Genomic DNA, 15,603 nt, shown 5'->3' with positions numbered 1-15,603 from the left:
TTCAAGATCTTCAGCAACTGGGTTCAGAGTTCTTTGTGGCCTGCATTGATAGTTCAGCCTGGGTTGCTGAAAAATTACCAATCTGGTGTAAATAGCCATGTTGTACCAACGTGTACTGCCAATGCTCGTCACCAGTACAGAAGACACAGGAGGCATGTGCTTGTTCAAATGGCATTTTTCAGGCAGCAAGGTGCTATGTGCCGTGTTATGTGTTGTACTGTATATATTGTAAAGCCTAGCATGGATTGAGGCAGCATCAATACCTGTATCTCTTTCACTGAAGAAGCTATACTACACGCCAAATAACAAAACAGGTAAGAAAAATGCTGTCTTACTTTGACATTACTATTCTAGACTACACATAATGTATAATAAATAGGGACTTAAACTGTTTTATTCCTAGGTTTAATAAATGAGGGTAGTCTGAAATACTGTAATTAATATTTTCCTGTACAAAAACCACTTTGGATCTCAATTTCATCTCATCCTTTTAGCTTTAGGATGCTTCAATGCTATTAACTAAAATGAGGTAAGCCACATTAGGCAAATAGACCTCAGCAATTTTCAGTGGTGGGGGAAACTGGAAATTGGAGTTGTACTCCAATTCTGCAGCTGTACTTGCAGAACAGAAAAAGCAAATTGGATTTATTTCTAATGAGAAATAGACCATGGATGAAGTAAACTAGATTTTGTAATTCATACATGAATGAAGATGTGATGAACCATGGTCAATTTTACCAGCATTGAGTAAAATAAAAATGCAGTATAATAAAGCAAAGTATGTGATAGGTGGTGATTCCTACAGTGACAAAACTGAGACAGGATTGTTGGCAGAAGGAAAGGTTTTCTAGTGTATTGGGAAAAAATATGCTAGAATTTAATTGCTAGCATGTAAGTTCTTTGTGGAATTGTAGTTATTTAAAGCTTCATAATTTTAAATAATACATATTGAGAATTTTAGATTTAATCAAAAAGTATTTTATTGGGAATATTTTCATTTATGCAATCATTGTCACTCATTATTGTTTGAAGTAATTAATTATTGTTTAATGTGATTATTTAGCATAACATTTAATAGAAGTTACTGCCTGTATCTTCAATAAATTCCCTGAATTAATCTGGTTTTAATATTGCCAAACTACTGTAGATTTTTAACCTTGGAGTTTGACTGAGATAGTTGTTACAGTTTACCACAGAAGCAAGTATATCTAATGCCTCAAATGATGATGATCCACTACTGCAAAAACATTTTTCCATACGAAATAAGTACTATCACAGCTTGTTCTCTGAGGTCAGGAATGATTAGGGAATATCTTTGGAGAGTCTTTTTTGCCAGGATACTGGTAAAACTAATACAAATAGAGATTCTTATTTATTGAGTATTTACTGCATTGAACGTATATCCATTTTTATCTACTTTCACCTTCTTGAATAATTACAATAAATTAGAATAATACAGTTTTCCTTTGTACAAAAGAAAAAAAAACTTTCTTCTGTTTTGCTGTTCTATACCCTTTTTCCAACAGAAACGAGGGAGACTGTAAGGGGACTTTTTTTTTCTTTTGTCTCTGTGAACCAGGTATTGTTTTTAACATATAGTTAAGCCTCACAGAGTTTCTGGAAGTATGAGGTTCCTGTTAAATGTGGAAAAGTGTATCCCCTTAGAAAACTTTCCAAAATGTCTTTAATGTGATGCGATGGGAACTTCTAACTGGTAAGAAGTTGAAGATTTTGAAATATTATGTACAACGTATGTCTCCATGAAACCAGTAATTGGACTGATGACCCATTTCATTTTACTTACGCGATTTTAAGTGTCTGGCATTGTCTAAATTGTTTTGGTGTCCTGATTTATGAATACAGCAAATAAGAATTTTTGAGACTATGGAATCTCTTACACCAACCATGCAGTAGCATAGTCAAAGGGAATATGCCTCTTAGAGTCAGCCTACAAAAATGTGCTGAATTTCATGCTACAACAGACTAGGACAGTGCATATGGTCAAAGTATCAGGTTTTGGCATGATAATAGTAATATCCATATTGAGAAGAACTTTCCAAGCTGTGCTTATTCAATTTCTTGCCCTTATCTGATCATTTCCTTAGTGCTAGCACTGAGATTAGGGTATCCTCAATTGTATTTCTGCCAAAGCAGAAATTTCACAAATGGGAGTAATTGTATAAAAAAAAAGTAAATGTAATAAAAAAACAGTAAATCTGTCACAATGTTTACCTAGAAATTCCTTTCCTCTTTCTTATGCTCACAGTACAAAGCATAGAATCAAAAACACAATGTATACAACAGAACAACAAATCATAGCATTATCAATAGAAAATACATCAAAAACATGGCACTGAGGGTTGCAAAGAATCCTATATACACAGCTTTAAGGAAGCAACATAACATGATTGCCTGTTTAGAAAAGTTCCTCTTTCTACTTCCTGCCTTTATCTAACCTGTAGATTTTCCCCAAATTACATGGATATTGATGTAACACTTGGATGCATTAGTCTCTCTGTATTGCTAAGTATGACCAATAGACCCTTGTGTTTTTTTTGTTTTTTTTTTTTGTTTGTTTGTTTGTTTTTACAGCTCATTATTTTACAGTGATGGTGTCTCTAAAATATATCCAGAGTTTTGGTCATATAAATCTCAAGTGTCAAGCAATGGGATGTGTTTTTCTAACAAAAAGCAAGTGTTGCATATCATGTAGCTTCTCCGAAAGCCTCTCTGGGGAAATTGTTACAAGCTTCAAGATCTTACATCTGAGCAATATTGCATTGTCAAAGAAGTCTGCTGTGAACTGTACCATTTCAAATTGTGGACAGTATGTCATACCAGTCCCTAAAGCATCTGCAATGCAGTATTCATCTTTAACAATTAAAAAATATTTTTGCATTTATCTTTTGGGGTTCCTCAAACTTAGAAATGAATAATCCTTATTATGTTTTCTTCAAAGATAGTCATCAATGTTCAAATTCTGCTTAATTAGTACTGATATTACTTTAAATGAGATACGTCATCTGTATAATAGAAAATAGTAAAGCTATGCAGCTTAAGTATTTCTGGGAAGGGGAACATTTCTCTGCATTAATCCTTCAAAATGCTTTTGAAGCACTACCACTTCAATCTTGCATAAAGATCTCTATGGGATGCCACTGATCATCCATGGACAGTGAGATATACAGGTTGCTGCTGTTTTTAATGTGCTGTTGACTGCTCTGTGCTCACTCTTCAAATAGCCTTCTGTGGACAGTATAGGAGAAAATGATGAGATTAGATCTATGTAAGACTCTAAAAACCAGAGTTTTGAGCAAGAACAGCTTCTGCTAAGCACTATTTTCTCTGAAAAGGAACAAGATACAGTGGAGCAAATAATATGCCAATATTATGAATGAATCTGTTTGGAAGTCACACTTCTTGTGTGCATGTGTGCTTATCTTTCACTTAAAAAAAAAAAAGACACTTGCAGGAACAAAAGCCCTGGTTTGAACCTGGAAACTGAATGATAGGCATTTAATGCTTGAATTAATAAAGACATACACAAACAGTCCACACTGAGGTTTTTTTTTTTTTTTAATGCTGCAAACTTTGAATTGATGCTCATGAGAAAGAACACTTACTTTTGTGCAATAAAGTGCTTCCTTATGTTTTCTAGCAGAGCATTATGGTTATGATCACTTCTAATCAAAGTCTAAGAATCAAACTTTCTTTTTCAATCTGTGTGTTGAAACTTTGTGTTAAAGATTCCTGCAGCAGTGATAGGAAGGTTCACTGATACAGTGAGAAACAGCATAAGAAAAAATACAAGAGAATTTTCATTTCATTTTCATTGTAAGGTTTACAGATGTTTACATTTTCTCTCATAAACCTAAGAGAAGCTCCATATTTTCTCTGAATTTGGATTACTTTTATGTGACAGGAATTATGTCTTTTTATTTGCTAGTTCAGAATAACTGCTAGTAAAATTAACTTTGAGATTGATTTGTGAAATAAACAAGTAGCATTTTTATCCCAGTGTGCTGTGGTCAAAGGAAATTTTACAGTCTCTTCAACAGATGTTACAGCCCATGACTGGATTTTTCTACAGTCATTGCCCCTTTATGAATTTGTAGAAATTCAAGCTTGGTAAGGTCCACCATGGTGCCTGCAAGCACCTCAGCTACACATGGACCTTCTCAGCCCAGTTAGGTGGGGGGAAAAGGGACTGGAGAAGCCAGCAAGGTGTTGAGCTTCTTATTAACTTTCAGTAACTTGTCCCTCATTAACTTTCCACATCAATACAATTGCATGTCAGCTAGCTTTTATATCTCTCAAACTGAAATGTCCATGAAACACCGTATTAGAACAATATGGAGAATACATCAATATATAAATACTGCCTTTCTTCAGGAGGGTGCTGGTGCAAAACTTAGACATGTTCACTAAATGGAGATCAGAAAATGAAATGTTCTGTCTGTGAAAAAAATTTAAATCAGAACAAGAACTGTAATTGGTGAACTTCATCCATCTGGAATTATTAACAATTTGATTAAATGCCAAATTTTTAGTTTTGAATTCACTGATATTACTGGAATCTGTTCTGTTATTTATTTTGAATTCATGACTAACATCACAATCTACTTTTTATGGAACAAAAATAAAATTTTGCCTGACAAAAGCACCTAGCTATTCCTATTTTTTTTATCACAATTTATAATTAGGAGGCATCTAAGAATACCTAGCTGAGTAATCACTGCATTATCTAAACAAACCCATTGCAATATGATAAAAGTTCTGTTAATACTATTCCTTCATCCAATACTGGTTAGCTTCATGAAGGACACCAGCCCCCTAAAACAAGTTTCATTGATCTTAAATACAAATCACAGAGTGATTTTACTATATGGCATAATAACAGATGACAAAGAAGAAATTGAGTGCAGAAAAGATTACATGCATGTGACAAAGAAGTAATTAAAATGAAGAACATGCCGTTTATTTGCGTGAGTAATTGTCCTTCAAGGACCTTTATATTTTCCTGTTTCTTTAACTATTGTAGGTTATCTTGCTGTAACCTTGGTAAGTTACTAAGAGTAAGTACAATAGCACTGGGTTTTTAAAAAAAATAAGAGAAACATTCAATATAGTTGCAAAAATATCTGCTTTCCCTGGGGGGGGAAGTAAGCAGGGGCTGTGACAAACTGAAGGGGGGGGAACACAGTTATTCTCTACTTCCCGTCAACGAGCCATGTTTGTGTGCACCCTGGGCAGCAGGGTATCAGTATATGTAGCAGTTATTTAGGAGGACAGATGTATTCATAGTAAGAAGTCCTCTCCTTCCCATTTTCCAGCTTTTGTTGCTGTGGACAACAATTTTCCAGCTTTTGTTGATGAGACATCCTTTTGGTGGGTTTGGGTCAGCTGCCCTGGGGATGTCCTCTCCACACCTCTTGCCCACCCCCAGCCCGCTGGCTTTGGGGGGTTTGGAGGGAGTCTTGGTGCTGTGCCAGCTCTGTGCAGCAATAGCCATAACATTGGTGTGATATCAGGGCCCTTCTAGCTACAGTGCACTGTATGGGCTGCTGCTGGGAAAGGTAACTCCATCCCAGCCAGACCCAGTTTTCACTCTTGTAGTGAGCTCATCCAAGCACAATGACATTTCTATCTCATTGCTGGAGAGAAAAGATATAAACATCAGTATTGCTAAGTTAAGGTACTCTTTTGAGTTCTAGAGAATGGATAGATGAGAAATTTGATCAGAAGCCCCAGCTGTCTCAGTGAGGAAGACATAGGTTGAAGAACAAGGAAGCAAGTCTGACGAAACTTACAAACTTGCAGAATATGCTGTCCAAAATTTCTCTTTATTTTCCTCATCAATTCATCTGCAGCTGAAACTGTCCTCTATTCTGGCGCGCGCACACAAAAAAGTTACCTAAGAAGCCTAAAGAGCAGGGACACAAAGCTGTCTTACTTCTGTATGTGTGTGCACGTAGCCGTTTTGTGTATGCGTGATTTCAGCTTTGTGGAAATAAGGAAATCATTTCCAATAGGCAGAATTCCCAGATGAACAGAAAAACGAATGAGCATCTCTGGATTGTATTTCCTTTGAATATATTGAGTTACTTGAGAAAGCAAATTCAGTTAAAGAAATTATAGGCATCTCTTACTTTTACAAGAGACAGCCATGATTTTTTAAAGTTCAAGTGCCACTCTCTGGCCACAAGATGAAGGATATCTTTCTCACTGATGGGATTAAGCAATAATTACTTATCAAGGAGCTCATCACAGGTGTGAAATCAGATGACAAGTCTTCTAATAATCTTGTTGAACTGTGTTTCTCTACTCTTTTTTTTATAGTGCTCTGCTCTTCCTTCTTCCTCACTTTCTTGAAGAAAAAAGAAAAAAAGCTTTCTTGAAAAAAAAGCAGACTAGTTTCTAATATCTAACAAACTATGATCTTGAATAGGGGCAGCACACATTGGACAGCAAAGTACACGTTGCTTCTGAGTGGAAGCTTCTAGTGAAGTTATGGTACTTTTCCCATACTGTCTCAATTGTTTCTGATGGAAGTACATGAAGTACACCAGATTATAGCAAACAGAATCTGAAGATAAAAGAGAAGGCCCAAAAGCACAACCTCCTGACTGTAGAGACTTGCTACATGAGGATAAATCCATTCAATTGTAACTTTTGCTAGCATATGACTTTCCTCTTTTTTTTCTTTTTTTGCTTTATCCATAAATCAATCAATACTTTTCTATTTTTTTCTGAATTGATCTTGAACAGCAAAAGCAAAATAAGTCTATTGTATATCTCAAAAATGCAAAAAAAACAGATATTAAATACTAACAAATTGAATTTTTGACTTCTTTGGTTTAATTAATCTAAGCAATAAGAGAAATAAGTTTATTAAGACACAACTTTTCCTGAATTAAACTGAATGATTTTTTTTTTTGTGAGAGGCATCCACTAATTATCACGAAAATACAACATGAAGATATAGTACTTTTTTTTTTTTATTTATTTCAAGAAAAATGCTTTGTGCTTTAGAGAGCCAGATTGTGATGGAAATTAACCTTCTGAGTAGGAATAGAAAGCCATTTCTGAAATTGAATTGATTTTTATTGTTGGCTAAGATGCATATATGTCTCTCAGGGAAATTATGCACAGAAATAAAGCTAAACACACTATGCAGCACACATCTAGTATATCTGACTCTTAGGCAATGCCAAGCCAATCATGTCTATGTTAATAAATTGCTCTGAGAGTCAGAGCATTGCTTCCGTATCTGACTTACCATGTATATATAAGCATATCGGGCAGAGACTTCCTGTGAAGTAGCCATTGCTTCAGGACTTCTGGTTGTTAGGAAGTCTCAGTGGAATTGGGCACTCAGAACTGCCACTCTGAGAAAGAACACAAAAACATCTGTATTTGTTTAGACCTAAGACTCATATAGATGAATATCCTGTCTGCAGGAATGGATGATGGTGACTGTCTAAAGGAAAAACATAATTAACAAAGCTAGCATAGGTGTTTTTAGCTTGCAGCAATCTGTAGCTCAGGAAATTTCTGAAGCAATGATGTTATTTTTCCAATTAATAAAATCTGGTATCCAGGGAAAAAAAATGTGGAAAGGAGCTCCAAAGCTCACTTATGTGTGTTGTGTAAAAAAAAAAAAAAAAATCTGTCTTTTTTTCCATTTTGACTTGCCTCAAGCAGGTTTTAATATTTTAATGTCATTATTTTAATGCCTCTTGTCATTGTAAAGTGTTGTTTCTTATTCATATCACTCATAAGCTTCCCTGACAGTACATTTTGGTTGTCTTTTTTGCAGACTGGAGAAAGCTGTCTTTTTTGTACAGAACCTTCTCCACATTTGTTCCAGCTCTGCTTGATCCTCTCTGAGATGAGGGATTGCATTGAGTATTCCAGATGTACAGGCAGAGTGGATTTTTTCTGTGGCACAATATTCCTTCTGTTTTGTTCCCTGTTTCATCCCCTCCCCTCCAAAGGGAGACTGGATATTGAAACTGTTGATCCTATTTGCACTGTACCTCTCCCTTCACCTGGTCAAAACTGAGGTAATTTATGTAAACAATGGCCGCTTAGTGCTACATGAATGACTTTTATCCTTTCACATAGTCTGTTTTACTTTCTTCTGGAGGCAGTGCAGTGGTATTACTTTTTATCTTACTGCACAGTTCATAAAACAAAAATAATTTTTCTCTTTTGTGATGCACAAAGTGGATGTTTTTTCAGTCCATCTGGACCAAACACGAGTCACATGATTGTCTGAGATTGCAGGAGACCTGGAATTGATGAGCCAGGTCTCTTCTGGGTCTGTGCTCCTTGGTTCCCAAAGAGCTTTGTATCTACAACAACAAATTACTACTATCAAAAGGAGATGGGATTAGATCAAACGAACAAGAAAAGACAGGAACATAGTATGACAGGAGAGCAGAGGGTATATAAAATTCCTGGCACTGCAGACAGGGGGACAGAATGAAAAACAAATTCCCTAGGTAGGTAACCAAGAATAAGGAGGCAAAGCAGAGGGAGAAATTTTATGACATCCCTAGAGGCTAATGAAGGTGCAAGTATGTCATGAAGGTAGCTAAATTATTTAGATGTGTTTCTGGAAAGAAATGGAGATGTGTAACTCACTGTTGCGAATTTCATGGGGAAACAAACTATATGGACCCTTAATTAAAAGTGACACAAACATTCAAAATCACAATGTGTACACAGACTTCCCTCTAGCTACTTTTAAATGACTGATATGGAATATTATTTCATCCAGTAGAATGAATAACCTGTGTAATATGCTCATCTAATTTTTCTTTCTGCTTTCTTTAGATTGCTGTGGTACATTGAGTACAACTTGTGTATCTAATGTGAAATGTGCTTGCTTGCTCTCTGACTCTGTTATGTCTGAAAAGTCATTGAGTAAGTGCTCTGAATTGTGATCGTTTCCAGTATGTTTTACTGGTGGTGTTATCGGAAGGCAACTCTGTCTACAAGATTTTCAGTTTTATCTGAAAACATTGAGCTCAGAGGCATCAAATATGAATGAATGAATTCCATATTTCTTCAGGTGGCTTTCCAAACAGACTGCTTTTAGCAGACACAAGGCCTATTGGGGAGGCTGACTTCACTTGTAGCTCTTTTATTTGGGAGAGCATTATGCAGATCTTACCTATCACTGAGAAGTCAGTGATGAGATTTGAGCATTAAGGCAATGTGCTTTCAGCTTTTTTTTTATTTTTTGCTAGGCAGAAGGATTTTTGTTTTCTGAGATTTTTTTTTTCCTCTAAAGTTTTGTTTGTTTTGTAGCTACAGAGAATTACAATAGGAGGGCCAAAGGTCAAAAGTACACTGGTTCTCTGTAGTTAATTCTGAATTCAATGGAAACACAATCATGTTCCAGCCAAACAGATAGAGAAATCAGTATATTTTGTGGAAGGAGTACCTAAGTACCAAAAGAAATGTGAAGAACAAATGGAAATATAATTTATAAGGATGTAATGCTTTCTCAAAAAGCATTCAACAGTAAGTCTAAATTGGCAACTTTCTCACCTGCAGGTTTCCTGGACCTTCTTGTTATCTTACATTATACTGCTTTCTTCAGATATTTCAAAGATGTGTCTTTTATGCTTTTCCTTACAAAACAGGTTTTGTCTCAAAGGGAATTTTTAGAATTTGTTATAGTCCTTTTGTTCTTCTGTTTTTTAACAGTGGTCCATTGGAGAGGAAAAAAAAAAAAAAGGAAAGAAACAGGCTAGTCCTTCATAAATAGGAGGAAGCACAAATTTCAGTGCTAGGAACTTGGATATGGTTCCTTAACTCTTAAATACCCTGGGTCTTGACAGAAGATTATTAGCTATGTAATTGTCTTGGTTTTAGCTGGGATAGAGTTAATGTTCTTAATAGTGGCTGGTATGGTGCTGTTTTGGATTTAGGATGAAAATAATATTGATAGCACACTGATGTTTGAGCTGTTGCAGAGCAGTGCTGGCCCAGAAGCGAGGCCTTCCTAGCTCCTTGTGCTGCCCTGCCCTGCCAGCGAGGGGTTGGGGGTGCCCCAGGAGCTGGAGGGGACCCAGCCTGGACAGCTGGCCCAGGCTGCCCAAAGGGATATCCCACACTGCCTGGCCTCACACTCAGCAATAAAAATGGGGCATTTGGCCAGGGTGGCTGCCGATGTTTGGGGACTGGCTGGTCATCAGTTGGCTGGTGGTGAGCAATTGCATTGTGTACCACTTGTTTCTTTTATTCTTTTATTATTCCTTTTCCCTTTCTTACTAAACTGTCCTTATTTCAACCCAAAAGTTCTTGCACTTTTACCTTTTTCTAACTCTTTTCCCTATCCATCTGGGTCAGGGGGAACGAGCACAAAGCTGTATGGTGTAACCCAGCAGGCAGCCAAGCACCATAACAGTAATCAAAATCTGTAAACAGATATATAACATCCCCATAATATATCCCCATAATAGCATGTCTTTCAGATTAATTACAGCAGGAAATACATTTCAGTCACCGGTCAATGAACAAGCAGGTATCTTGTAGGGATGTGTGCTTTTCTTCTAGTTTCCTTTGTGACATGGCAATTTACAGAAACATGAGAAAAACATGCTGAGATTGCTTTGCCAAAGCTGGAATAAATCTAAGATACAATATTATAGCAGGATTATCGGAGTGTTGGTACTTCTACAATGACCATCATTATGATTACTATTGTACTATGCCTCCACAGAAGTCAGTATTGAGGTATGAGCAAACACATTTAAATGCTTATTTGATTGTGTTTATTTACATATAACTTTGACAGAAGAAAAAAACTATCTACTAAATCCACATCCTGCATCAATATACTCCGAGGAAAAGGCTGACCGTGATTTTTCCTTACTGGAAGAAGCCAAGTAGGAGGACTGGTTACTAAAGCCTCTGTCACTCAGGTGGCGACCCACAATTTCAGAACAAACTAAATCCAGCACAGAGTGGTACTGGCAACTAATGTCACAGTCTTGCCTTTGGCTCCTTCTTTTACCTGCTCACTGCGCATCCTGCGGCCCCTTTACACTGGCCCTAGCATTTGTAGAGCTACAGTGAAATGTGGCATCTGGGACTGTAGTGGCTGAAACTAACCTGGGGGTGCCTGTTTTAATTTTTACTGGATCACTTCCCTACCCCCACTCACTCATGTCTGTGTGAACATCAGTGCTGGCACAAGGAATAGGACAGAAAATGAAAACTGGGGGAAGAACAAAACCATCTATTTTGTTGGCAGTGCCAGTTTATGCTGAATTAAAATTATGAAACTGCAATGTAAGAAACACTACCTGAGATGTCAAGTGTGCAGAAATCTACCTCAAATCATCTGAACACAGAGAGAAACATCTTTTAGATTCAGTGATTACATAAGTGGATTAAAAATTACATTCTTTAATTTCTTCACGGATTTCATGCCTAATGTCTGTCATATATTGACACTTTAATGAGTGCCTGTCTACCCAAAACACTGTTGCAAGCACTGAAAGAATACTAGGCTGTGCAGCCAAAATGTGATGGATTGATTGAGAACATGCATCAGGACAGAAAAAAAAGGTCTTCCAGGTTCCAGAGACAGTCAGTAAAATGCTCTGATAACCACAGAGTCTTCACAGAAGACTGTGGGAGACATGCCGGAACCACAGGAACCTACAATAGTCAGATAAACAAGCAGGTTACTGAAACATTTTCTTTCTCTGAGGTGATTATATATAAGCCATGTTCAATTTTACAAAGCATACTACTCTCTCCAAATATGACTCCCTATGAAGATTTCAGCTATGCAGATGTTTTAAATATCTGAGCTATTTATACATAACAGAATAAATCACATTTATAGATGTAGCTTGGATGCAGTTGGTTGGCAACTATTGAAACTATGCTTATATTGATATAATTTCAAATATTGGGCTGAAATCGTAACTAGAAAAACAATCTAATATATTCTAATAAAAGTTGATAAATGAATTGCACAAACTCTTAGAGTAACTGGAGGTGAACTAGTCAGCCCATCAGTGAACGGTTTTGAATTGTTATTGATGAAATTGACTGGGGAGCTCAATTATCAGAGAAATACTGGCTACATTTGGAAGGAGAAATTAAGAGGAAAATGGGACTGTAAGATGAAGTTGTGTATTTTTCCATATTTAAAATATATTTTTGGGGGGAAAGTCTTCTATACTAAGCATATACTTATATATATACTTACATATTGTTTCTTTTCATCTAGTTATAGCCTGCCCAACTCTTTATACACAGAATGAAAAAGGAGTGTGTATCAACTGTACAATAATTTGAAGCTTTGAAGTGAGTAAAACATTCTGTACTGTAACTATTTTAATCTTGTTTCAGAACAAGATATCTCACCTGTGTAAGCTACAATATTGATTCATCTGGTTGCAATGAAATGTGACTAGCAACAATGATACAGAAAGTTCTGTTGATGATCTGATTTCTGCTCCTGATCAGCAATACTTTCATCTCCCTTGCAGTTTAGCTGATGAGTGGAAAAAAGGCTCTGAAATAGCAACAATATTTTCAAAATTGTTGAATTATAAGCCTGTATTTTCCCCTTAAAACTGGACTATATAAGGAACAACATGAATTCTTAATGCTATGGAGGCATCAGTCTTTGCCACCAGAGACAATGAATGAGCCACTTAATGTATGAGCCTTCAAGCAGCCTTGGACAAAATCCTCCCTGCAAATTGGTGTACAAGCGTAGATGTATTACCAAGATCGTCTAATACAAGGGAAGTGCCAGCAACTGTTACATCTTTCTGACCTTCTCTAGTAAGAGATTTAGTAAGTCAGTCTTCCTATTGTTCGCTCTGAAATAGGTGGAGTTCATGTGCTGCTTAAGGGTACCTTTTGTAACAGCAAAGATTAGTTTTCTGAGTTTTCTTTCTTCACTTTTTTTTTTTTTTTTCTAAGAGTCTGCAAACAGAACTCAAAGTTTTAAAATGACTTTTTCACTTCCCTTGAGTAATTATTCTCAGATGTCAGAGTGACAATTCAGATGTTAGCACTCTAAAGTGCTGGTCATTTTACAAGACATTCAGCTCATGTACTTATCTATTTTTGTAGGTCTAAATGAAAGCAATTTGAGGGACTACAAGGAAAAAAAAGTCTTTCCTTTATCAATTTAAAAACTGAAGTATTATGAGGAGTGGTGTGAAGTGCCATCCTTTTACTCTGGACCACTTGGGGAAAGTCTAAGTAGAAACTAGAAGCATGGCAAAGACACATAGGGATGTGGGTTTTTGATGTCACTGTGCTGGCAAAAAGCCCTACTGTAACTTCAGCTTTGTGTGTTTCAAGTGCTTTTTCCAGTATCGTTCCAGTACTCATCAAATTCATAAATGCTCACTCTATCTTTTCTCCTTTTATTTATAGGAGAAGGACTGGTGCTGACCTGAGGACTTGACAAGCTTCATAACTATACCCACATCATGTGAAAGAGCAGTAAATGCTGTTCTGAACAGTGCTAATGAAAGGCTCAAGTCGTTTTAGTTCTTCAGTTAATTACTTGTGAACCAAAGCATTTTCTGTGATGTGATTTGGTTCTTCAGTGTAAGTTTTTGTCCTGAATCAACACTAGCAGAATTCTAGACATCACTTGACCCAAATCAGAGAAGAGACATCTTCAGATCTTCTGAAGGGTTTCTCTGATCCACCACAGGCTATTAGAAGACAAAAGCTTTTTTATTAATCTATTCATACTATACCTCTGAATGTGTAAACAGATTTCCTAGAACTGGTATCATTTCATGCTTCTTGGAGACCTTATTTAGAGCTCTGAGGAGCAATTTGTCACTGTGAACTGACTGCAGTTTCAGATAATAATGCTACAGTTGCTGAGAGGTAAATTGGGCAGTAAGAAGAAATGGAAGAGTATATGGCAGCTGAAACCAGTCACTTTACCATTCTGTTTTTATACACCTTCAAAAACAGTATTTCCAGGGCATTTTTTTTTCTTGCTTTGTATGTTGTCAAAAATTCTTAAGTTACACAAAAATCTCAAGGAAGATCTAAGTAGCTGATTATGGCGATGAAGCGCTGAAATTGGTTACACACAAAATGCTGCCAAACTACCTAAATAGACTAATCTAAAAGTTAAGAAATGTCTTCAGAAGTATATTTTCAAATTTATTGTGCTCCTTCTGTTAATTAAAATACTCTTCTTATTCTACATATAATCTATCATATCACTGTGTATTGTCAACTAGAATAAAAACGCATAAAAAATATCTAAATGTCACAACAGTATTGGGTTTCATATTTCAAATATACTAGGAAACTTGCCTTCCTTTCTTATTCTTTTTTTTTCTTTTCTCCACTTAAGATACAATAAGCACTGTAAGAAATCTCCAAGCAACTTTCAATCTTCAAGTTCAGGAGAGATAACAGGATTAAGCAACATTTTGTAACAGATTCCTCAAGGAAATTTAATAAAACATTTTAATAATAATTTCAATGGTGTCATTTTAGCTTTAAAAGTATGATGAAACAATTACACGTGTGTCTTAGTAGCAGGAATAGATAAAATAAATACAGAACACAACACCTCCAGAGAGCTTCATCAAAGAAACTGTAGGCAGAAAACAGGCCAGCAATCACTTGCAGCCCTCTTTCAACAGATGACATTGGGTTCCACTCCTAGCAGTAATGTTTCTTAAGTGTTTAAGTCTTGAAAACAAGTGCTTTCACAGTTACAGCTACTGCAATTAGAGTGTTCATCTATGAAATGATTCTTTTCGTAGAACATCTTCATGTTGGTGTTTCTGCTTTTCAAATTATTTGAAATGCCTTGGTTGAATGGATGATGATGTTTATTATGCATCATGCTTTTCACTACCCTCATTCTAAGAGAAGTGCTATCTTATATGCTGGAGGCTAAGTTGCAGTGTTCAGATGAAATAAAGTCTCTTCTTGTTTGGAAGATGCTGGGAGTTCTGCACAAATATGAAGGGAACTGTCAAAACACAATCTACTTGCCAGAGTACAACTACAAAACACTTAACTAAAATACTTTAGAAAGCAGGAAAGATGTGATTTGTGAGACAGTCAAATGATTCTACTTACATAAGTGCAAGATAGACTTGAATGTACTTTTGCATTGATAAGAGGTTTATATTTAGCAAATAAAATTAATTTTCATTTCCTTGTTATTCAACTAGTTCAATCTGACATTGACATCAATTATTTTACCTTTTGCTAGGAAGTTATTTGACCACACGGATCAACTTCTTCACAGAAACTCACAAACCCTGTATTATGATCTATTTCAGGTAAATCTCAAGTCCCAAATCTGAAAAGCTAATAAAGTAACAATAAAGACCACTTTAATAATAACCCCCCCTTGCTTAATTTTAAAATTAAATATTTACCAGATATACTTCAATTGCATATATATACATAATTTTAGTTGCTTTATTAGGGATGAGAACGTATTTGTCACTGAGATTCAATATAAACCAATTTTATGAATGTTCAATATTTAATCCCTGTGCAACTGACATCTAAATGTTTTATGAATTGTACAAATTCCCAAAATTCCTGTTTGTTAAA

General features: G+C 36.0%; 1 long non-coding RNA gene across 2 annotated transcripts; it reads left to right on the top strand.

The window, feature by feature from the left end:
• On the top strand, window positions 1-14,444 carry LOC137855257 (uncharacterized). 2 transcript variants are annotated; one of them, XR_011095645.1, is made up of 4 exons: window positions 1-314; window positions 7,820-8,066; window positions 12,263-12,339; window positions 13,429-14,444. It is a non-coding gene; the product is annotated as an uncharacterized lncRNA (long non-coding RNA). The 2 variants fall into 2 exon arrangements; XR_011095643.1 differs by lacking the exon at window positions 7,820-8,066.
• Window positions 14,445-15,603: the final 1,159 nt, after the last annotated feature.

This window comes from Anas acuta, chromosome 4, assembly GCF_963932015.1.
Source record: "Anas acuta chromosome 4, bAnaAcu1.1, whole genome shotgun sequence".
Taxonomy (NCBI): domain Eukaryota; kingdom Metazoa; phylum Chordata; class Aves; order Anseriformes; family Anatidae; genus Anas; species Anas acuta.
Note: the sequence above shows the minus strand (reverse complement) of the source record. Positions and strands in the feature narration are given on the sequence as shown.